The 22,448-nt window shown below is 38.3% G+C and overlaps 1 long non-coding RNA gene across 9 annotated transcripts in view; it reads right to left on the bottom strand.

Moving 5' to 3' along the window:
* LOC105497280 (uncharacterized) overlaps positions 1 to 22,448 on the bottom strand; it is a 326,269-nt gene that overhangs the window by 101,877 nt on the left and 201,944 nt on the right. For 4 of the 9 annotated variants that reach the window (XR_011606903.1, XR_003021607.2, XR_011606905.1 and 1 more), the window contains 2 exons: positions 20,662 to 20,729; positions 16,542 to 20,086 (listed from right to left, as the gene is read on the bottom strand). This is a non-coding gene — a long non-coding RNA (uncharacterized lncRNA). Of the gene's footprint in view, positions 1 to 11,759; positions 15,666 to 16,541; positions 20,087 to 20,661; positions 20,730 to 22,448 lie in introns of those variants that run through there. The other 5 variants (XR_003021600.2, XR_003021599.2, XR_003021605.2 and 2 more) reach the window with 3 other exon arrangements.

The raw sequence follows: 22,448 nt of genomic DNA, 5'->3' as shown, positions 1-22,448 counted from the left end.
ACTGTTTTGTGCTTGGAATGGTCACTACTCCCTTCCTTACCATCCCCCTCTATACCCCCCTTCCCCCCACCCAACAACCCAATCAAATTTTCTTTTCTATGAAAAAAGCTATCTCTAATCTTTTGGTTTTACATTAAGAATAGAGCTTCTCTAGATGTAGCAATTTAGGGTCAGAATCTCTGCTGTTGGGGTAAACCCTCTCCAATGCATTGGAAATCAGTAGGTTTAGCCTCCAGATGGGAGAAGAATCCATAGTAATGGGAAGGACTCCACTCCACTGACACTTCACAACTCATCCTGTCCCACTTACAAATTGAGAAGGCTCACTCATCTCCACTTAAAAAATGCTCTGCTTAGTATTCCATGGTATATATGTGCCACATAAAAAAATAAAATGCTCTGCTTTTGGTTGTTTTAAGTGCCTAGCAGTTGCTTGAAAACCTTAAATCATTTCAGTTCTTTTTCTTTTTCATTTGAGAAGCATCATCACCCACAAAAAAACATTTTAATACAGTTCTTTCAAATGGAAAATAAAGCGTTTTGGGGCTGATGACAACTCAAGAACCATTTCTAATCTTTTGAAATAAATGAACCCTTATCTGTCCTTTTTGAGCATTTTAATGGGTTTGTGCAAACTGCTACAAGATTGATTTGGCTGCAGTTTAGCAGAGTTGGTTAGAATGAATCTATCAGACATACGGTTGGTGCCTTAGCAAGGAAAGTGCAATTGGGATTTTGTTCCCACAGCCCCCAAATTTAGAATTTATAAACATTGTAAAAATGTATTTTAAAAGATCTCTCCTTTCTGCAGCTCAGAAAATGTCCTTTCTCAGCAATAGAAATGGGTGGAGGAAGAACATCTAGGAGGCCGAAGATTTCCATCATCCGAAAAAAGAGATGGTTTGGGGGTGTGAAAGGAGTCATCCCAGGAAGCTGGGAGAAGCGGAAATTTGGAGGTGGAGGGACAGACAAGGAGGACTGAAAGGGCTGAGCACATGATAGAGAGTAGGGAGAGTGTGAAGACAACAGAGGGTTCTGGCATAATGTTGTGTCAGCCGAGGGAATGTGCCTACAGAGATCCCCCAAAGCCTGGCAGCACACCCATCCACTTGCCAAATTATCACAAACTTAGCACTTAAACAACACGAATTTATTATCTTACAGTTCTGCAGTTCAGAAGTCCAACATGAGTTTCGCTTGGCCAAAACCGAGGCTTTAGCAGAACCACATTGCTTCTGGAGACTCTAGGGCTGAATCCATTTCCTTGCCTTTCCCAGCTTCTAGAAGCCGCCCACATTCCTTGGTTCACTGCCTCTTCCTCCATCTTCAAAGCCTGCAACGTTCCCTCTCTATGACCCTACTGTATACCACCAAATCTCCCTCTGACCACAGCCAGGGAAGGTTTTCTGCTTTAAGGACTCCTGTGATTAGATTGGGCCCACCTGGACAGGCTAACCTCTCCATCTCAGCATCCTTAATTGTAGGACATTTGCAAAGCCCCCTTTGCATTATAAGCTAACATTTTCACAGATTACGAGGATTAAGAAAAAGACACTTCAGGGAGCCATTATTCTGCCCACCACAGATGGCATGAGTTAACCAGCCTGGGGCAGCTACAAGGGAAACTTCACCGACATCCTTGCTCCCCACCATCTATCATGTGAGATATTTCTTGTGAACCTAAAGTGGATGTTTCCCACTTTACATTCCTGTGATATTTTCTGTGAACATAAAGTGGGTATTTCCCACTGTGTCTGGGTGTTTCTACTGCCTATCAAAAAAACAATCATGGAACTTCTGTCCCCATCTCCTAGAGACACCTGTGGCGCATTCAGGGAGGTGAAGCGAATCCACTTGCTAAGAGGAAGTTTTCCTTCCCTGCCTGGCTTCCTATGCTGAGGCTGAGCTGGAGGATTTGAGGCTACCTTTCCAGGTGCCTGTTGCAGGCATGAAAACTGCTGATTATGGTGTGTGTGCAATAATCTTGTTTGCTTACTGTGTCAATTTCTTAGAGCTGCCATAATAAAGTACCACAAACTGGGTGGCTTAAACAGCAGAACAGTACTCTCTCACAGTTCTGGAGGCTGGAAGTCTGAGATCATGGTGTCAGCTAGGCAGTGCTCTCTCTGAAGCCTCTAGGGGGTGGGTCCTTCCTCGTCTCTTGCAGCTTCTACTGCCCCAGGTGTTCCTAGTTTGTGACAGCATAACTCTAATCTCTGCCTCCATCTTCACATTGTGTTCTCCCTGTATTTTTGTGTCTTCACGTGGCTGTATTCTTATAAGGACACTGGTTATGTGGGATCAGAAGCCCATCTTACTCCGGCATGACCTCATCTTAACTAATTACATTTACAAAGACCATATTTCCAAATAAGGTCATATTCCGAGGTACTGGAGGTTAGGATATCAACATTTCTTTTTGGGGGGAAACAATTCAACCCATAACACTGACCAAGTTTATGTGGTCGTGTGCAATATTACATGCATATTGCATCTTATACTCCTGTAGTTATTTTTATATATTCTGGCTTTTATTTTTACTCCATTTCCATGGCCAGTCCAGATTGGTGCCTGATATTGTTTGGCTGTGTCCCCACCCAAATCTCAACTTGAATTGTACCTCCCAGAATTCCCATGTGTTATGGGAGGAACCCAGGGGAAGGTAATTGAATCACGGGGGCTTGTCTTTCCCGTGCTATTCTCGTGATAGTGAATAAATCTCACAAGATCTGATGGGTTTATCAGAGGTTTCCGCTTTTGCTTCTTCCTCATTTTCTCTTGCTGCCGCCACGTAAGAAGTGCCCACCATGATTCTGAGGCCCCTCCCCCAGCCATGCGGAACAGTAAGTCCAGTTAAACTTCTTTTTCTTCCCAGTCTTGGGTATGTGCCTACAGAGAACTAATATAGAAAATTGGAACTAGTAGAGTGGGCATTGCTGAAAAGATACATGAAAATGTGGAAGCAGCTTTGGAACTGAGTAACAGGCAGAGATTGGATCAGTTTGAAAGGTTCAGAAGAAGAGAGGAAAATGTGGGAAAATTTGGAACTCCCTAGAGACTTGTTGAATGGCATTGCCCCAAAGTGCTGATAGCAATATGGACAATAAAATCCAGGCTAGGGTGGTCTCAGATGGAGATGAGGAACTTGTTGGGAACTGCAGCAAAGGTGAATCTTGTTATGTTTCAGCAAAGAGAATTGTGGCATTTTGCCCTGACCTAGAGATTTGTGGAACTTTGAACTTGAGAGAGATGATTTAGCATATCTGGCAGAAGAAATTTCTAAGCAGAAAAGAATTCGAGAGGTGATCTGGGTACTGTTAAAGGTGTTCAGTTTTATAAGGGAAGCAGAGCATAAAAGTTTGGAAAATTTGCAGCCTGACTATGCGATAGAAAAGAAAAAACCATTTTCTTGGGAGAAATTCAAGTCAGCTGCAGAAATTTGCATAAGTAGCAAGCAGCCTAATGTTTAACCCCAAGATCATGGGGAAAATGTCTTCAGGCCATGTCAGAGACCTTCATGACAGCCCCTCCCATCAAAGGCACAGAAGCCCAGGAGGAAAAAATGGTTCTGTGGGCTGGGCCCAGGGTCCCCATTCTGGGTGTAGCCTAGGGATTTGGTACCCTGTGTCCCAGCTGCTCCAGCAGTGGCTGAAAGGGTCCAATGTACAGCTCGGGCTATGGCTTCAGAGGGTGGAAGCCCCAAGTCTTGGCAGCTTCCACGTGGTGTTGAGCCTGTGGGTGCACAGAAGTCAAAAACTGAGGTTTGGCAACCTCTGCCTAGATTTCAGATGTAAGGAAACACCTGGATGCCCTGAAAAAGTTTACTGCAGGGGTGGGGCCCTCACAGAGAACCTCTGCTAGGGCAGTGCAGAAGGGAAATGTGGTGTCGGAGCCCCCACAAAGAGTCCCTACTGGGGCACTGCTTAGTGGAGCTATGAGAAGATGGCCACCATCCTCCAGAGTCCAGAATGGTAGATCCACCGACAGCTTGCACCATGCACCTGGAAAAGCCACAGACACTCAATGCCAACCCATGAAAGCAGCCAACTGTACCCTGCAAAGTCACAGGGGCAGAGTTGCCCAAGACCATGTGAACCCACCTCTTGCATCAGCATGACCTGGATGTGAGACATGGAGCCAAAGAGAAAATGAGCTTTAAAATTTTGGAGCTTTAAAATTTGACTGCCCCACTGGATTTCAGAGTGGCATGGGCCCTGTAACCCCTTTGTTTTGGTCAATTTCTCCCATTTGGAACAGCTGTATTTACCCAATACCTGTACCCCATTGGATCTAGGAAGTAACTAGATTGTTTTTGATTTTACAGACTCATAGATAGAAGGGACTTGCCTTGTCTCAGATGAGACATTGGACTTGGACTTTTGAGTTAATGCCAAAATGAGTTAAGACTTTGGGGGACCGTTGGGAAGCCATGATTGGTTTTGAAATGTGAGGACATTAGATTTTGAGGAGCCAGAAGCAGAATGATATGGGGAGGGACCCAGGGGGAGGTACTTGATTCATGGGGGCTGGTCTTTCCCATGCTATTCTCATGATAGTGAAAAAGTCTCATGAGATCTGATGGGTTCATCAGGGATTTCTACTTTTGTTTCTTCCTCATTTTATCTTGCTGCCACCATGTAAGAAGTACCTTTCACCTCCCACCATGATTCTGAGGCTTCCCCAGTCATGTAGAATGTAAGTCCAATTAAACCTCTTTTTCTTCTCAGTCTCGAGTATGTCTTTATCAACAGTGTGAAAATGGACTAATACAGTGGCTTCCACAATATGTTCCTGGTCCAAATTCACAACCACATCTTCAATAAAAACGTAGTAGATGGCTGCTGCTGCCATCTTTACTTCAAATGCTGTGTTACTTTTCAAATAATCTTTTCTACTTTCTCTGATTTTAGTTCTGTTTCCTGATCCTCACTCACAGCAAAGTGGGTCTATTCTGATGATTGGCAGTGGATACTAAAGTTTTGTGTTGAAAAGCACTGGGAGGCCTTCAGGGCTCAGTGGAGAAGGACATCATGCTCATTTAGTGATGTCTGCCACAGGCCTAGTGGTATCATAGGGGCATGTGAGCAACATGCCAACGATTTCCTGATTCTGAGACTCTAGGGCCTTCCTGGCCTTGAATTTGGTTTTCATGAAAATCTATACACTTCAGATTACTCCTTTCAACATCATGCATTGAAGCCCTTTGGAAGCAATAATAACAAATAGCTATTACTTAATGAAAATTTACTTTATGCTGGAAACTGTGATGAACCTAATATATGTTACATAATTTAATTCCTAATTAACTATGCAGTTCTATTGGTAGGTAATATTATTTCACCTTCACAGACAAGAAAAACTAAGAATTTTAATTATTTCCCAGCTGGGCATGGCAGCTCACATCTGCAATCCCAGCACTTTGGGAGGCTGAGGCAGGTGGATCACCTGAGGTCAGGAGTTTGAGGCCAGACTGGCCTACACGGCAAAACCCCATCTCTACTAAAATTACAAAAATTAGCTGGGCGTGGTAGCATGCGCCTGTGGTCCCAGCTACTCAGGAGGCTTAGGCATGATAATCACTTGAACCCAGGAGGTGGAGGTTGCAGTGAGCCAAGATCGCACCACCACACTCCACACCAGCCTGGGCCGACACAGCAAGACTCTGTCTCAAAAAAAAATATTTCCTAGAGTTATAGAGATAACTGTTGTAAAACTGGGATTCACAGCAAGTTCTGTCTGACGCCAAAGGTTTTTCAAATGTGAGGTTCTGGACCATATCCCTTAGCCCTGTCTAGCCCTCTGGAGTCTCTTACTTCCCAGCTGGCATATTCACACTGAACTGTGCTTTGGTTGCACCTTTTACAAAATGTAAACTTAGCATGTGTTATTATGTGCAGAGTGGGACAAAGGATAGAGTTTCTTCCATCCTGTATGTTTCCATGCATAATGCATCTTCTTAAAAGGGATACTTATGAATAGCATTGCTGACTGAATAGTAACAACATTCCATTTTTCTTTATAATCTATTCTTGTAAGAAGATCCTCTATTAATAACATTAACTGAAGCCGAATTTTTCGTAAGGATTATGCTTAAGTCTTGTTGGCAAGACTATGAGCTGTTTCATAGGCTGCAGGGAATGATGTTATAATCTGGGATGTTTTTCAGACTTCCATGAACTATGACCCTACTAAGAAGTTCTTTCGTCAGAAGTGTGTTATAAGTCACATGTTTACAAGTTAACACTCACCTCTTCTTTCACTAGGAATATGCCTAGCAAAGCTCAAGCAATCTGCACAGGAGACATAACATTTTAGGGATTTCGAACACAAAATGTGATTTCATTTTGGGTTGACCTGTAACAGTTTCTTCCTGTCATAGGATTTGATCATCAAATAAACCAGCCATTAGCTTATCATAGGAACTGAATTTGCATAAAATATATGATGACAAGGCCAGTGGAAAACTATGTAAGGGTATTCAACTAGTTAGTAAGGAGAATACAAATCTGCCCCAAACTATGGCCATTTGGAGTAAGGGAACTAAGGCAGAACCAGATAAAGGAAGTTAGGTTTCAATCTTAGCAAGTGAAATTTTATGCTTGCTGGATTACATGCTTCACTACAGGGATGTCTGAAGAAAGTGGCAGTGGGAGCTCTTGGTATATCCTTTTAGGTTACAGTGTGCAATCCTCAGAAGGGAGATTTAGGTCCTGTGCAAAAGCACCAACACATATTGAAAACATTCATAAAGCTAAGTTTCTTCCAAGTGGACTATTAACTGCTAGCAACAACGTGCTCATTTACAATATAAAAATAAATGGGTCATTTAAACTAGGTTACCAGCAGATCAAAATGAGAATAGGGAGGCTTATATGAAAGAAGAAAAGGACATAGGGAACAATGAACCTGTAAACTCTGGTGTCTACAAATGTCTGCAGGGCAGGGAGGGTGACGACACGTTAGACTGGGCACTTCTGAGCAGGCCTTACATTTGTGGGTTTGCATCTCTCTGGAGGCATTCCATGTGTCTGTGGGAGCATATGACTTGGTCAATATGACAAATGGCCACTAAAGAAATAAATGAAATAAAATTCACATTGAGGGAAAGAGCTAGTCAGGGAAAATCTGGGGCATAATCGTTTGAATAAACAGCAGTAAGGAAGGCAGAATGATATTTTAAGTACACAAGAAGTGGCACAGAGGACAGCTTTCACACTTTCAAGAGAGCTGTAAGAAAACTTGTGATCTATGATGTTATTTGTGACTACAAGAAGGAAGACCTCAGGACTTTAGGAAATACTTCTAAGAAATCAGATACATATATATGTGAAAGGAAGCATTTCATTATATTGAGTGTCATTTGTACTATTTTATTATTAATAAAGGTCTAAATCTATTAGATGCCTTAAAAATACCATGCTGAAAGATTAAAATAGAAATAATAACCTGTGCATAGAAATTTTGATCTATAGCAATTCATAGGCATGCTTATGTATCCTTAAGTTGCTTATAGCTCATCCTACTTAACTAAAATAAAGGAAAAGATCATCTAAGGAGCATAACGTTTTCTACTGTTTTTTGTGAAAGGAAGAGATATGTTTCAAAACTAGGAAAATAGCCTTATTAATACGTTAATGATAGTGAATGTACAAAACAAAACAAAAACAAAACTGTTGTGGAAGCCAGAGACAGACAGGCTTTAGAAGAATATACATGGAAAATAACACTTTGGGATAAATACATCACTAATCAAAGCCCCAGCCTTAGTAATTGGAAGTTTGAATAAGATGTATCTGAAGAACAATATTCATGCCACTGAGATGGAGAGCGTGTGGATTCCTGAAACACCATGTTCTTGCATGGAACAAGCATTTTATAAAACCCAAAAAGTCATTTTTTCATCTTGTTCTGCCCCTTTCACCCTTACCAAAATGGATCCAAATACAGAACACCTATTAACTCTGCTATTCTAAAATAAGCATTGAGTCATCCTTTTTCTTCTGGTTCAATCAACTCAGCTTCTTAGACTTCTCTTGAGCCAGGAAGCTTTACAGGCATTCATCATTTCTGATTCATTCATTCTTTTGTTCTGCATCTTAAAAGCTCTGCAGGTTTGGAATTGAGTTGCAATCATTTTCAAAAACAGTCAACAAATTTTTCTTGAACACCAGAGTGGTGCACACAGCATGCCAAGAGTATACTGACCACAGGTGGGCTTACGTGGCTACTAAGTACAAAGCCATTATAGGAAACGGAAAAAAAAAAAAATGGAAAACATAGCTCTGCCACTGAGGCTCTTAGAATTTGATTCTAATAGAAATGACTGTGTAGGACTGCACAGACCAGCTCTAGGAAGTAAAGGCGAGCACAAATGCTTGCCTCCTTGACTGGTCACTACTCATTTGCATGTTCTGAAGCTGTGAACTATTCTCCTCTGCCAAGTTCACTGGATTTCAAAACTCCAAACTCAAAACATCTTTGGTCAATCCCAATGTTAATGGAATGGGTCCTGATAGGCTCCCTTTCGTTTAATTGAAAAGGCAATGCACATGTTTTGTTTTAAAAATTTAAATAGTAAAAAGGGGTTTTTAGTGAAAAGTACATTCCTGTCCTCCCCACCCTAGATTTCCAGTCTCCCCCTCCAGGGATAATCATTACTTTCACATTCTTGTATCTAGAAAAAGTCTACTGCAATATAAAAATAGATATATAGCCCCACCCCCTTTAAAAAATAATAAATTTTATTTTTTAGTACATTTCAAGATTTATAGAATAATTACACAGACAGTACATAAGAGTTCCATATTCTCAACCCCACCCCCTGCTCTTGTACCCAGTTTTCTCTATTATTAATGTCTTGTATTAGTGTAATATGTTTATTAAAATTAATAAATATTGATACATTAATTTTAACTATAGTCCGTAGTTTACATTAAGTTCCACTCTGTGTTTTACGGTTCTAGGGGTTTTGACAAATGTGTTACATAATGACATGTACCTACTGTTATAGTTCTTATACAGAATATTTTTACTGCCCTGTCCTTTACCCATTCATTCCTCCCCTCGTTATACTCTGCTTCTTATCCAAACCCCTGGCAACCACTGACATTTTTACTGTTTCTATAGTTTTGCCTTTTCTAAAATGTCATACAGCTGGAATCATATAGTACATGGTCTTTTCAGACTGACTTCTTTCTTTAGCAATATGCATGTAACGTTCCTCTGCACCAAAACTAACTTTTTTCTTTAGCAATATGCATTTAATGTTCCCCTATGTGGTTTTGTGGCTTGATAGTTAGTTCATTCCCTTTTATTTTATTTAATTAATTAATTACTTTTTTTTTGAGACAGAGTCTTGCTCTGTCGCCCAGGCTGGAGTGCAGTGGCACAATCTCAGCTCACTGCAAGCTCTGCCTCCTGGGTTCATGCCATTCTCCTGCCTCAGCCTCCCAAGTAGCTGCGACTACAGGTGCCCACCACCATGCCCGGCTAATTTTTTGTATTTTCAGTAGAAACGGGGTTTCACCGTGTTAGCCAGGATGGTCTCGATCTCCTGACCTCTTTATCTGCCTGCCTTGGCCTCCCAAAGTGCTGGGATTACAGGTGTGAGCCACCATGCCCTGGCCTTCCTTTTATTATCGAATAAAATTTCATTGTATGCATGTATCACAGTGAATCCATTTATCTGTTGAAGAATATCTTGGTTGCTCCCTATTTCTGGAGATTGTAAGTAAAGCTACTATAAACATTTGTGTGCAGTTCTTTATGTGGGCCTAAGTTTTCAAATCATTTGGGTAAATATCTAGGATTACGATTGTTGGATAGTGTGGTAAGACTATGTTTATCTTTGTAAGAAATTGCCAAACAGCCGAAGTGGCTGCACCATTTTACATTTCTACCAGCAATGAATGGGTATGCCTGTTTTTCCACATCCTTACCATCACTTGATGTTATCTGCTTTTCTGATTTTGTATATTCTAATAGGTATTTAGGGTATCTTGTTGTTTTAATTTGCAATTCCCTAATGACATATGATCAGCATATTTTCATATGCTTATTTGCATCTTTGTACCTTCTTCGGTGAGGGATCTGCTCAGATTACTTGTGCAATTTTTAATTGGGTTGCTTATTTTCTTACTGTTGAGTTCTAAGTGTTCTTTGTAATTTTAAACAAAAGTCCTTTATCAGATATATGTTCACAAACTTTTTTATCCCAAAATGTTTCTTCATTCTCTAACAAAGCAGAAGCTTTAAATTTTAATAGAGTCCAACCTATCCATTTTTTTCTTTATGGATTGCCCTTTTCATATTGTATCTAAAAACTCATCACCAAACCCAAGATTACTTTGATGTTTTTCTGTTCTATTCCACAGATTTTATAGTTTTGCCTTAAATTTAAGCCTAAAATCCATTTTGATTTTTTTATGTGTGAAAGGCATAAAGATTGTGTCTACTGGATTCACTTTTTTTGCATACGGACATCCAATTTTCACAGCACCATTTGTTGAAAAGATTATCCTTTTTTCTATTGAATTACCTTTACTCCTTTGTCAAAGATCAGTTTGTGTGTCTGTTTTTGGTCTACAAATCTGTTCCATTGATCAATTTGTCTATTCTTTCACCAACACCATGCTGTCAGCATTACTGTAGCCTTACAGTAAGTCTTAAAGCCAAATAGTGCCAGTCCTTCTACTGTGTTCTTCTTGGGTATTGTGCTAGCTATTCTAGATCCTTTGCCTTCTCACACACATTTTAGATTCAGTTACTTGACAGCTACAAACTAACTTACTGCAATTTTGATCAGGATTGCATTGAATCTATAGATCACCAGCTGTCTTCTGATTAGTACTAATACTGCCAATTTTTTTTGTTTCTTTTATTTTAGTGTATTTGTGTCTTTATATCTTAAGTGCATTTCTTATAGGTAGTTTATTGTTGGATCTTGCTTTTTCATCTAATTTGACAAGCTCTGCTTTTTAAATGGGAGTATCTAAACCACTTATATTTATTTATATCATTAGTTCTAAATTTACCATATTTCTGTTTGTTTTCTGTTTGTCCAATCCATTCTTTCTTCCCTTTTTCCTCTTTTCTGTATTTTGTATTTATTGTAAATGTATTATGATTCAATCTTATGTCCTTTTTAATATAACATTTAAACAATTTTGCTGGTTGCTTTAAGGGTCATAATGTAGTTAAATGGTGAGCCAAATATGACCAGCACACTGTACTGTACCACCCATTAGCTGAGAATTATTCTTTTTTTTTTTTTTTTTTTTTTGAGACGGAGTCTCGCTCTGTCGCCCAGGCTGGAGTGCAGTGGCCGGATCTCAGCTCACTGCAAGCTCCGCCTCCCGGGTTCACGCCATTATCCGGCCTCAGCCTCCCGAGTAGCTGGGACTACAGGCGCCCGCCACCTCGCCCGGCTAGTTTTTTGTATTTCTTAATAGAGACGGGGTTTCACCGTGTTAGCCAGGATGGTTTTGATCTCCTGACCTCGTGATCCGCCCGTCTCGGCCTCCCAAAGTGCTGGGATTACAGGCTTGAGCCACCGCGCCCGGCCAAGAATTATTCTTACAGTTCTTAAAAGGAGTTGGCAATGTTTTTTATAAAAGTGCACATAGCAAATATTTGATGCTTTGTGTGTCATATAGAGTCTGTTGCATAATTCCTTTGTTTCTTTTTACAATCTTTTGAGAATTATTCTTACAGTTCTTAAACGATTGTAAAAAGAAACAAAGGAATTATGCAACAGACTCTATATGACACACAAAGCATCAAATATTTGCTATGTGGACTTTTATAAAAAACATTGCCAACTCCTATTGTAGAAATAAGTGTACCCAATTTTAAAAATCTTTTCATTTTTATGATGATACCTGCAATTCTTTCCTAATATTCTATATTTGTGGTTTTTTGTTTTAATTAAATAGGCTTGCAAAAATTTGAGTAACTTTATTGGTTTTTCTGAAGAACTGGCTCTTATTTTTATTATTGCATTTTATCTTCTTTGTTGGCTTATTAGTTATAACTCTTTGTCTTCTTATCTTATGGTTAATTTAGGGTTTTATGATGTACATATTTAACTTGTCAAATTCCACCTTCAAATGATAGTATACCACTTCACATATAGTATATGAACCTTATAACAACATACTTTGATTTCCGCTGATCTATTTATTTTTTAAAAATTCACTTCTCTTTCTGTATTTCATTTTGGATAGTTTCTATTGCTATCTCTTCAAGTTCACTATTTTTTTTCTTCTGCATTGTCTAAATTGAGGCTAATCTCTTCTAGTGATTTCTTCATTTTAAATCTCATACGTTGTGGTTTTCATCTACAGAAGTTTGATTTGGAATTTTAAAATATTTTCTATGTTCACGCTCTACTTTTATTTTTTGAACACGTGGAATATAGTTATAAACACCCTTTTTCTATTTTTGTTTACTAATTCTAATATCTGTGTTAGGCCTGGGTTAATTTCAAGTGATTAGTTTAGCTACTCATTAGGGGTCATATTTTCTAGTTTGTTTGCATACCTGGTAATTATTATTAGATTCCAGACATTGTAAATTTTACCTTGTTGGGTACTATATGTATTTTTTGTTCCTATAAATACTTTTGAACTTTTCTGTCATGTAGTTAAGTTAGTTGAAAACAATTTATCATTTCAATTGTTGCTTTTAAGATTTAAGTGTGATCAGAATATTGCTAAGTCCAAGGCAAATGGTTCTGCATTTTGCTCCTGTGTTCTCTACCCAATGTCCTGTGAATCTTGAGACCTTACAGTTTGACTGGTGGGAAGAGGCACTATTTTCATCTCTATATGAGCAGAAGGCACTGCTGCCTTTAATCCTTTGATATGGCTCTTTCTTTGGCCTCAGGTACATGCACTAACCAGGACTCATCTTAATACTTGAAGAACTTTTGAAGACTTTCAGACTTCTCTCTCTGTGAAGCTCTCCCTACTCTAGTGCTTTGTCCTGTGAGTTTTCACTGCCTTGGTTTTCCCAAACTCTCATCTCCATCTTCTTAAGGAGTCCACCAGGTTTTGGTTGAGTTCCCTGGCCACTCCCGTGGACTGTGGCCTGGAAACACTCTCAAGGCAAGAAGCTGAAACAATAGTTGGGCTCATCTCATCTGTTCTCTTCTCCCAGGGGTTGCTATTCTTCACTGCCTGGTTCGAATGTCTGTTCTTTAGTTGTTTCAGGTAGGAGAATAAATCTAGTCACTTTTAATGTATCTTGACCAGAAGTGTAAGTTTACACTATTCTTTTTGACTTTTGCAAAGTATTTCATTTTATGAATGTGCTGAATTTTTTTTAACCAATTTTGATTTAATTGATGTTTGGGCTAATTTTTTTGTATGTTATTATTGCAGAAAAATGCTATAGTAAAAAATCATTGCCTCATTGTGAATGCAGCTATATCATATTTTAGAAGCTAAATTCCTCCAACAAAATGTGTATCAATTTTAAATTTTGATTAACATTAAAAAATTGCCCATCAAAGTTTATACCAATTTTCATCCCAATAAAAATGTCTGAGAGAATATATTTCTCTAGAGATCATTTCTCAGATTTCCATTCTTTTCTGTCCCATCTAAATGCTTGGGAAATAGGAAGGAATGTATGGAGAAAAGTTTTAAAATTTCAAAGAATCATAGTATTTGAGGTTTTTTCTCTTATACCTATTATAAATGATTCTAAATTTGCCCCTCACTTGCCCATACATATATACACATTCTGTTAACAACATGTAATTTATATATTATTTAATTCTCATAGCATTATGAGATAAAGATTATTACTATTTCAAATTTACAAATGAGAAAATTAAGGCACATAGACATCTAGTAACATCTATGTTTATGTAGTTTTATCCAGACATTCTTGGACTTCCTGTCTGATTGCTACCCCTCCAAAATCTGGAGCTAGTCTTGTTCTCAGTTTTGGCTGCCCTTTATCCTTCGGTAACTCATGGGAGCCTATGACTCTGCCTTAGCCTGGAAAGAGGAAGATCTAATTAGAACTCCAACTCCACTCCTGGTGTCCTACCCTTGCCTTGTCTACACCCTTGTCAGGGTGCTTGGAGGGGTCCCAGGATTTTCCATGCGTCAGAACTTGCTGCTTGTACTCTGTCCACCAGTTCTGCCCTCTTGAGATACACTGTTTCCTGAAACCTTGTGAATAAAAGAAAGTTTTTCTCTTGCCTGTGCATGTGCTACTGGCTTCCTGCCATCCCACCCCGACCTTGCAGAGAGACCTCCATCACATCATGCTCACTCTTCCACTGTTCCTGGCACCAGGAGAGTCTATTCTTGCTTCTCTGTGGGTTTTTCACCACCACAAATCTTGCATTTTTTCTCCTGAGCAAATTCTGACTTCTCTCTTCTGATGGAACTTCCTGATCATGTGGTTATTGCCAGAATACTAAGTCAGTATCTATCTTTACATGAGGCCAGTTTCTCTGATGCATCAGTCCTACCTGGATCATTGATTCTATGCTCTTCTAGTGCATTTTGGGTAAACCACATCATTTTATTCATCTTCCTCACACTATCAGCATTTTTATTCCCTCACACAGCATCAGCTCCTATTATCGTCAGAAAGAGGATCACCATCCTTCCAGTTTAAAATCCAATTCTGTTTATCTTTTCTCTTTCTTGGCAGCTGAGCTGGGCTCTGCCTGGATATAACTTATGACCTATTCTGTATGGAGAGTTGGTTTTCTCACAGTTCCACTCCCTTCCCAGATATCAGCAAATGGCTCTCCTAGACCAGAAGTCTCCAGAGAGGTATTTATAATAGTCAAATTAGTGCAAATTTATAATTCTTTATCTTTAAACATTTGGAAGCTGAAATAAAAATAATTTCCCAGAGCCTTTTGCTGCAATGAAACTGGTAATCTTATTCCAAAAGTTATTATGCAGGGTTAACATGACCCAGCAATTTTATATGCGGTAGAAATAGACAAAGAATTGAGATTATTAGCCAATAACAGAAAGTGTTTAATTTAGACTTAAGAAAGTCTTTATGTATGGAAATTTTTAAAGAATGGGATTAAACCTATTTTAGTTTCCTGCCTTGGGCATCATGAGCAATTGCACTGTGGAGTAGGAAGAGTTGAGATAGCCGGCCATCCCAGCTTCCCTGAAAGTCATGCCCCTTAGGACAGGGACGTGTGCCTGCAGGAGAGTTTGTTCTCACTGTTCCTGCCCATAGTAGATAGGTCATAGGAAGACAACTGGCTAAAACAAGACCAACAAATTTAATTCTTAGAAACGTGCCATTGGAATTTAGAAAGCACAGCCTGTTAACGGACACGGGGTTTGGAAGCAGTACAAACCCAGGGGTGATGGCGTTGCCCATCATGTGCCCTGAGGAATAGCCAAAGCTAATCCTGGAGTATGAAAAAATCAGCCTATACACACAAATACAAGAGCAAATGACGATGGTGCTGAGGAGAGCAGAGACTGACCAGTTTCTGTGAAACCTGGCTGTCCTTCCTGATTACAGGTTTCAGGCAAATCCCTGATGTCCTCCTGATACATTGCACTTACTGTATTGTTATGCTGAATGTGTTTCTGTAGCTTGCAATTAAACAACATTTAATGCAGAGAGAGGTAAATTATGACATCTGGGGTCATTTAGGAGAAACCAACCTGAAAGCAGAAAGAATTAATAACATTGGAAGTTTTCTTCTCTTGATATAATTGAGTGAAAAGTACTGTTCTTAGCTAAAGGTTAACTTGCATAGGTACAGCTATCTTAGGCAGGACTCCTATCTTGAAAATTGGTACAGATAACATTTTAAGTAAAAGTATATGATAATAGTGTTACATTCTGCTACTAAAAATCCCAATAATAATTTTAATCCTGTATTTATTGAATACTTAGTATGTATCAGGTATGTAAACACTTTGCATGCATTATTTGCTCTACTACTGTCATGGGTCACTTAACGACGAGGATGCCTTATGGGAAATATGTCATTAGGCGATTTCGACATTATACGAGCATTGTAGAGTGAACTTACACAAACTTAGATGGTATAGCCTACTATACACCTAGGCTATTTGGTATAGCCTGTTGCTCCTAGGGGCATGTTACTATATTGAATACTGCAGGCAATTGTAACACAGTGGTAAGTATGTATCTAAACACATATAAACATAGACAAATTAGAGTAAAATATGGTATAAGATAAAAAATGGTTCCACTGTATAGGGCACTTACCATAAATGGAGTTTGCAGGACTGGAATTTCCTCTGCATGAGTCAATGAGTGAGTGGTATGTGAATGTAAAGACCTAAGACATTACCGTACACTGCTATAAACTATAAGTACTGTACAGTTAGGCTACATTAAATTTATAAAAAAAGTTTCTTCAATAATAAATTAACCTTAGTTTACTGTATTTTTTTCAATTTATAAGCTTTTAAGTTTTTTAAAACTTTTTGATTGTTTTATAATAACATTTAGCTTAAAATACACATTGTACAGCTGTGCAAAAATATTTTCTTTTTTGATAGCCTTCTCCTATAAGGTTTTATTCTATTTTAAAAATTTTTTATGTTTACTTCACTTTTTAAACTTTTTTGTTAAAAACTAAGACACAAACACATACATTAAAGTAGGCCTACGCAGGGCCCGCATCATCAATATCACACTGTTTTTTGCCTCCACATCTTGTCCCACCAGAAGGTCTTCAGGGGCAATAACACATATGGGAGTTGTCATCTCCCATGATATCAATGCCTTCTTCTAGAACACCTCCTGAAGGATCTGCCTAAGGCTGTTTTACAGTTAACATTTTTTATATTAATAAGTAGAAAGAGTGTGCTCACAAATAATAAATAGTATAATAAATTCATAAACCAGTAACATAATCATTTATTATCATTATCAAGTATTGGGTACTGTATATAATTGTGTGTGCTATGCTTTTATATGACAGGCATCACAGTATGTTTGTTTATACCAGCATCACCACAAAAACATGAATAGTGCATTGTCCTACAATGTTATGAGGCTATAATGTCACTAGGTGATATGAATTCTTCAGCTCATCTTATGAGACCACCATGGTATATATAGTCCTTCTTTGACTGGAATGTCATTATGTGCTGCATAGCTGTATTGCAACTTCATAACATGAGGACTGTTTTTGACTTGGTATTTTTATATGATTAGAAATATGAGGTAACCTCAGAATAAATGATCTTATTCCTATTTCAGAAGAAAGACCAATAGAAGGATGAAATATGATATGGTCTCTATGCCATGTGTTATCTCCTGGTTATAATATAGTTTGTGGATTTCTTAAAATGGCCAAGTCATGGAAAATAGCCTGACCAATGTAGTGGTATCATTAGCTTGAATGTTCTAGACAATACATTTCAATTAATTAATTGATGCACTCATAAGTCAACAAAGATTTAGTTGAAATCTAATGGAATTAGATTGAAATCTATATGGAAAATATTCTACTGAGTGCTAGGGGAGTAAAAATAAATTAGAAATAGTGGTGGAAGGATACATACAAACAGGCAGATGTTACTGCAGAAGTTAGAGCGAAGAACTGTGGCTGCACACTTTCTAGGAGGAAATCAGAGGTAGATGCTTAGGAGGTGTCAGGAAGGCTGAATATGGGTGTGTCAAGAGTGGCAAAGGAGGAGAAGCACTTCGGCCAGAGGGAATACACAAGCACAAAAGCACAAATCCTTGTGGTATCTTCAGAACAGCAGTTCTTTGTTGCTGGAGTAAAGATGTGTATATACTAGAAGAGAAGTCCTACAAGGACATGAGACTGGAATGTGTCTTTTATACTAAATAATGAGTCCACCCTTAGTCCTAAATGCCACCATGAGAACAGAGTTTGTAAAGTCAGGACTGATAAATGCCCATTTGTTTATCAGAAGGTAACTAACAGCTGTCAGGAGAATGGACTGAAGTCAGGAAAATGAGAAAGCTGTTACAGAAGTCTAGAGACTGGAAACAGTGGGGCTTGAAAAAGGCAAGGACAATGGACTAGAGAAATAAAAATGGGTATTCAGGTGATGTTTTCAGATAGAATCAGCATGATTTAGTGATGCATTAAACATGGGGCAGGAAGGAGACATGTGATAATTCCAAGGCTCCTAGCTGAGAACCCTGTGCGCAGTATACCAATAACCAAAGAAAGAACAGAGGAGTTCAAACAGTTTTGGAGGGAGATTGGGAAGGTAACAGGATTAGGCTTTGGCAAGCTGCATTTGAGAAGCATGTAGAATAGGCAGCTGGAGATGTCTAGCAGCCACTGAAAGTGCAACCTCAGATTACATTTGCTTTGTAAGCAATCATGACCCATCGTCAATTGACATTCACATCTTTTAGGACGTGTACTGTCATCAAGCACTTTTCCCACCCTTCCCATTATCCTGAAAAAGAAAACTTTTTATTTTCCTAACTGGGAAACTTATCTAATTTTCTTATTAAATTTTATTTTGTGGGTTTCTGTCAAGATAATTTTGCATCTTGATAGACAGAAGACTTGTTGGTTAATCACAGATTTCAGCTTTTTGTTATTCACAGTCTAATAATCTGGCACTATTTCTTTACCCAAGTGGTTAAAAATGTTGAGTGGGACCAAAAGCAAACACTAGGGTTCACCAGCACTGAGGAGTTGTGATTATTCCACATTTCGTGCCATGTCTTCGCCCCTAATCTGCTTACCCTTTTCTACCTTGCTTTTACTCCAGAAATTTGACTCTTACTGACTACGTAAATGGAGCACCTTTTCCCTCTGGCTTCTGGTTGGATCTGCCAGTGGAAGACACAGGAAGGGGATCTGACAGTGGAAGCAGGGAGAGATCAAGATACTGTTTTCTCTACTCTCTCTCTCTTCCTCAACTTTGGGGGCTCTGTCAGTGATTGTTTTGGCCATGCTCTCCTCCTTTCTTGGCTCCAACTGTCACTGGGCTCTAGTGACATCATGATCTCTCTTTAGCCCATCATGTCCACCAGCAGTAATGGGTTCTGAGTCCCTGGGTATCACAACATACCTGTTGGTACCCTTGGATCCACTCACATCTATGCAGAAAGACCATTACATTCTATCCAAAATCCTGGTGAAGCATCTTGTTCTACTGCCCTGGCCTGATGAATACACTATCACTGAATATGACATTTTAGGTGTCTCTATTATGTGATTTTTCAACATGATACAATGAAGTTATTACTATAGAGAACTTATAATATTTCACTTAAATAATTCTTCTATCATCCCAACACTATTTGTTACTACAAAATGATATAGTATAATAGCTTCAAACAATTGGAGGGGAAAAAAATCCCAGCTGTGATCAGAGAGTACACAGTGCACACACACTCCAAACCCTCACTTCCATTAGTTCATTATACAGTTGTTATTTCCCCACTGTGAAAATCATAAGTCGAGAGTAACTGTTTGAAGTAGAAATGATATACCAACTTATAAATGTCTCATGAAGAGTAATCATTTGTAATTTAGTCATATGAGGTCACTGCACAGTCCCAGGGTACCCTGGGTACTGTTTACTACATAACGAGCAACTAGGTTACTCTGATCATAGCTACTACCCATCAAATGTGATCCAGCTAAAAGAGATTTGGATGTTTACAGTCTCAGTCTTATTGATTGCACTACTGTAAGTAGAAAGAAGACTGTATTTGGTATCAAAAGCTTAGGAGTAAGGGTCTCTTTCTTGCCCTATGAAGGGTAGGCAAGGGCTCAGTTGCCGAGACCATAGAAGCAATGTTCAAATAGTCAGGGTTCTTGGAAGACTCTCTATTTGCTATTTAAAACACATCAGTCCCTTGACTGATGTGTCAAATATAGTGAAATGAGGGATGATGGGTAGGGAGTGGGGGCTAGAGGTGGGGAAGGACATAATTACTCTCAAGTCTTCTGGTGTAGAAATTTTCATCATGGTCCATTCTTTTCTTCCACCATAGGATATTCCTATTCCAGTTTTCTGAGAACATAAATGGCTGTTTGGTGACATCAAAAAATCCCAATCCCAAAGCCAAAGGCATTATTAAGCCCCAGTATGATGCTGGAAAGCTGAAAAACAGAAAACAAAACAAAACAAAATAAACAAACAAACAAAAAAAACTGAAGCAACTTCTGCCAGGACCAAATAGTAACTTGTCAGTAGTGGAGCAACATTTAGAAATGTGGCTACGTCTGTTACTCAGATGGTGACACGATAGGGAAATTCCAAGTGGTAATAATCTTCATTTAGAGTTGTGAAAACAATACATACCTTAAGTGATTTAACAATGCTTTCTTAAAAGGTTATGGTATGCAGATGATGTTCAATGAAAGTAGAAAGGTTTTCCCTGTATAATTAGATGTCACATTCCTCAAAATGGAAATTTAGGGCTTTCTCTGTTGGAATTTTTTTAAAAAGGCTTCAGGAAGTCTTATGTGTCCATCTTTTAAATCAGTTGAAATACTTTTATTACTCATGTTGAGATTGCTTAGTGCCCGTTATGAAACTTGGGTATTACATTATTAATAAATTAACTTTCTTTTTCTTAAAGCTTTGAAAGCACTAATATTATGTTTCTATTAAAACATCACATTTTTCCTGTTACTTTCTGTATTTTTCTACGATCTCTTAAGAGTAAAATTACCTTGATCTTCTCTTTTAATGTTGTCTTTTTCATTTTTCCTTTCTTCTATTGAATTTTGCTTTCATTGTCTAAAATAGAGAATAGAGATTTTTAAAAGACTGCAATGTGCATCCATCGAGCACTTGCTATAAGGCATGCACTATGCCCACCTCTTTGCATACATAGTCTACCACAATTTGGTTATTCCAAGATTCCACGGGAGAGTGTCTTACTTTATATTAAACATTTTTTAGAACTTAGAGAGTTAACTAACTCATGTAAAATAACACAGTCAGTAAGTGTTAGACTTGAGATTTGACCTCAAACTTGTCTAAGAGCAATGTTTTCCAGTCTTATAAAAAATTTGTTACTACTTGTAATTATTTCATGACACTTTGTGTTTCTTGCTCAAAGTAAAAGCAAAACAAGAAGGAAAAAAACACCACACAAAAGTAAATCTTGTGGAGCATTTCATATTTTGCTTCTTAAAGCAAAAATTAATTTACATTTTATTTTTGTGACTACTGGTAGACCATTTTTTCCCTCTAAAGTTCAAAGGTTTAAAAATCTCTTTAAAATAGCTTAAACCCTTCAAAGACGAAGAAATACTGCCATTTCTAAATCATTTTTTCTGATTTTTCACTTAAAACATACTATATTCTACATATGCCTACTAATTTTTTAATTGAGGAAAATCTCCTTTTTCCCCTAATTGCAAAATCATCTTAAAATATGACATATTTTTATTCATTGATTATCAGTAGAACAGTCTATTATATGAATTATACAATTTGTATAAGTTTATCTTTGAAATTGAGATTATTTTGCTTTTGTTGGGTACACACTGTAAACCAAAATTTGATGGATTTAATAAATTAGATTTCAGCAAGCAACCTGCTTGTGAGGAATAAAGACCCAATTGGTCAGCTCACTGAAGCAGGAGTGGATGTGATAGTGCCCCCATGGCCATTCAGTAAATCAATTTCCTGATAAATCTTTGCTTACAGAAAATATTTTAAGTATCAGGACAATATACCATATATTGGCCTATATTCTCTATGGCTAACTCTGAAGAGGAAGTTTGACCTGAAGCTTTGAGAGTTTGCTTGAAACTTGGAGATATTTCTTGGTCAAGGATAGTACAGTATAGCCCTTGTATAGAAGTCAACTTATTCCTGATTATTACAGGGCTAGATTACAGTATAGATTACAGGCTATAACTTAGGTATACCATTAATGAAGGACACAGTTTAGTGTAGAGGTTAAAAATGATGGATCTATATTAAAGCTGGGTTCGAATCCTGGGTTTACTACTTATTCTCATTGTCACCTTGGACAAATTACCTAATCCTTTTAAGTATTCATCTTCTCACTCTAAATAGATTAAGACTACCAATCTTATTGAGTTGTAGAGTATAGAAAATGGTCTATGTCTGGTACTTAGCACAGAGTCTGTTCTGCTTTGCAAAGGTTAGCTTTGACTTGGATATTAAACACAACATCTGTAACCATTAATGCAGCAGATTAGCCCATGGTGCTAGTAAGTGTATGGTTATGTGGTCAATGCTCTATGGAGGCCAATCAGCCTTACTCTGATTCGTGGCCTCAGCTTTACTCAGCAAGGCCATAAGTATGCCAGAATAAATCTATACCCATTACTGGAGAAAAAAATCAAATGTCTGCCCCTAGGCTGGTCAGTCAGTAAGGTCACCTTCATACACAAAGAACAATATTAATGTTAAGTCTGTCTGCTCAAAAATAAAATGTTCACCTGCAGTTACCTTTGAGGACTGGGAGAAGTCAATGAA

The sequence above is a fragment of the Macaca nemestrina genome, chromosome 8 (genome assembly GCF_043159975.1).
Source record: "Macaca nemestrina isolate mMacNem1 chromosome 8, mMacNem.hap1, whole genome shotgun sequence".
NCBI classification, from domain to species: domain Eukaryota; kingdom Metazoa; phylum Chordata; class Mammalia; order Primates; family Cercopithecidae; genus Macaca; species Macaca nemestrina.
The sequence above is the reverse complement of the archived record's forward strand: the minus strand, read 5'-3'. Positions and strand labels throughout refer to the sequence as shown.